Raw genomic sequence first — 3112 nt, 5'->3', positions numbered from 1 at the left:
GAAGGATTGAATTGCTTGTTTCCAAACTGTTGGAACGGCTGTTGCATCGCATTCGGATTGTTGCTCCAGCTGAAGTTATGATGATTCCAGTTGTCAGGATGATAAGTATCTGGAACTGGTTGCCGCAATCTCTAAAAGTTGCTCACAAACTGAGTTGATTCACTAGATATAGTGCATTGCTCCATCGCATGCGAACCTGCACACAACTCACAAACACTGATCTAATAACCACCAAAGTTAGCCAGAGAATCGATCTTCATAGACAATGCCTTTAGTTGAGCAATGATAGCCGTAGCTGTATCCACTTCTAGAACTCCTGCTACCTTGCCCTGTGGCAATCTTTAGGTTGTATACTGATATTCATTAGCAGTCATCAGTTCAATTAGACCATAAGCTTCCTCATAGCTCTTTGCTCATAATGCTCCACCTGATGTTGCATCAAGCATAGCTCTAGACTGTGCTCCCAAACCATTATAAAAACAATTGATGATCATCCAATCAGGCATGCCATGATGAGGACACTTCTTAATCATCTCATTGTAGTGCTCCCAAGATTCACATAGAGTTTCTCCCGATTGCTGTGCAAATTGAGTAAGAGCATTCCTAAGTGCAGTTATCTTCGCCATAGGGAAGAATTTAGTAAGAAACTTCTGAGCAAGTTCCTCCTAAGTAGTGATAGAACCAGCTGGTAGAGAGTGTAACCAACACTTAGCTTTATCCCTCAGAGAGAATGGGAAAAGCTTCAGCTTTATAGCATCTTCAAAAACATTGTTGAACTTGAAAGTGTCACAGATCTCAATGAAGTCCCTAATATGCATGTTAGGATCTTCTGTTGGAGCACCCCCAAACTGAATTGAATTATGTACCATCTGAATTATGATAGGCTTGATCTCAAAGGTATTAGCTGTGATAGCTGGCCTGACAATGCTAGATTGAATGTCATTAATCTTTGGTGGAGAATAATATATCAATGCTTTCAGATTTGCTACTGTTTCTCCCATTGCAATGATTACCAGAGTACCTGAAACACACGACTAAAGTAAACCTTGTAAGTAAAAGAATCCGAGTCAGTGAACTTTAACGACCACTAATGTCAAGCACATAAACTAAAAATTAACACCAAGTCCCCGGAAGCAGCGCCAAAAACTTGTTAGGGTGAAAACACGCGCTAAAATTACACTCAAATATACGCGTTCTCAAGTAATATAGAATATTTCTAGTTCATTCCCACAGAGACTGGTTTAGGTTAAATTCAGAATATGCACATATGCATCAATGTATGATTATCGTTCAATGCTAAGACAAGTAACATATTGAGATGTTTTAAAACTAAGATTAAACTAACATGCAATAACTACAAATAAAAGTGATTGATTTAACTATATGAGACAAACATGAAATTCTGACTTCATTAAATACTTCATTGACAGTCATTGTTCTTAACCTTATCATGCAATGGTGATGACAACTAATCAGATAACACGAAACTAGTAAATGCCAACTGTCGTTGTACGAATACCCTACTACCAAATATCCACAAAAGAAATAGAAGTTGAATACACACCAATTATATTGAGACCTTATATGTCTATAGGATTTGACAACATAAAGGTTTAATGAACAAGTTATCTATCGTGATTACATAGGGCAAGTAAGATGGTTAAAATTATCTACGAATCGTGCATAACAAATACATGAACCTATGCTAGCATGGCAAGTTCTAAATCTCTATATTCACTGTCGCTTCAATGGAGATTAACACGCTATCTTATATGTTAACTACGCATATAAGACGAATAAGCACAACCAATACTAGGATATCAATCAATCACCATACACCAAGATATTGAAATAAATTAACTATAGAAATCCATAAGTAAATCCGTTAGAACCCCACGATAACGATTAGTTCCTAACCGAACTCATCATCACCATAGGTTCCAATGGAAGCATGTAAAATAAACTAAGATAAACTAGGTCTGAATAACTGAATAAATATATCAAAGTACGTTAACAAGAGTATTAGGTTCAAACATCAAAGAAAACAAGCATCCAAGATTACAACTTAAGCAAAGAATCACAAGTAAAAACTAGATCTTCTCCTCCTTCGTTGCATTTTGCTATTAGGTCTACTCACTGCTATCTTCCGGTCTCCTTATTGTTAAAAACGTCTTAATTTTGGGTTTATATAGGCTTCTGGACGTTCTGGGCTTCAAATTCTTCAAATCCAAGTCAAAATAGAATTCTTAATTTGGTTTTTGTTCCAAGTGGATATAAAATCCACTTATCATTCTCTATAACACTTAAACTGTGACTTGTAGATTTCTTGACTTAGAATGCTTTTCCAAAAACAGATTTATTCAACTCCGAGATTCTTCACTGTTTCTCTGAGGCATGACCTTCATGATCTTCTTCCAGAGTTTATTCTTAGGCTTGAGACTATTTACAGAAAAATACTCCAGTCTAATCTATTTTCATTTTTACAGACTTAAGTGATACAATACAAAATGCAAACTTAGATTATCATATAACTTACTTAGGACTGTCAGTTTGACTTAGTCTTGTTATAGTACAGGCATGTCTTGCAGAACAAGCTAGGCCAATTAGTGTGTGGAGTACCCTATTTTATTCAAGAGACTATTGTATGATACCTTTCATTATAATAAAGTGTAAACACGATATAGTAGAAGCCAAGTAAATATATGGGAAATTAAGTAGGGGTCATGTTTCTAACTAGACATTTTTCTGAAAATGCAATTTTTTATTCAGATACAGGAGCACCTGAATGGAGGTGTAGAAGGTAGGATGAAGCTGTGAAGAGAAGCCTGCAAATGCAGGGCCATGTTGTGCCGTGTATATTCTAAATGTTGAATAAAAACCAAACCAAATGTTCCACTCAAATGAGGCTGAAGATTTTTCTTATAAAGGTGAAGAAATGTCAGATGTACTCGGGCAATAGCTGTTATGGTTGAAAGGTAGTACCATAGAGTTTTAACTTTTGATATGTGCCTGCATGAACATATTAGCCTCTAGCATACTTTGATATGCGTAGTATGGGACATATTTATAATAATAAAGGTTTCGTTAGGCCTGTTATTTATCCAGTGGGCCT

At 36.0% G+C, this 3112-nt stretch overlaps 1 non-coding gene across 1 annotated transcript; it reads left to right on the top strand.

Moving 5' to 3' along the window:
* Nucleotides 1-504: 504 nt before the first annotated feature.
* LOC141663155 (small nucleolar RNA R71) lies at nt 505-611 on the top strand. Its single transcript, XR_012551239.1, has one exon. It is a non-coding gene; the product is annotated as a small nucleolar RNA R71 (small nucleolar RNA).
* The last annotated feature ends 2501 nt before the right edge of the window (nt 612-3112 follow it).

This window comes from Apium graveolens, chromosome 5 (assembly GCF_009905375.1).
Source record: "Apium graveolens cultivar Ventura chromosome 5, ASM990537v1, whole genome shotgun sequence".
Classification (NCBI taxonomy): Eukaryota; Viridiplantae; Streptophyta; class Magnoliopsida; order Apiales; family Apiaceae; genus Apium; species Apium graveolens.
The sequence above is the reverse complement of the archived record's forward strand: the minus strand, read 5'-3'. Positions and strand labels throughout refer to the sequence as shown.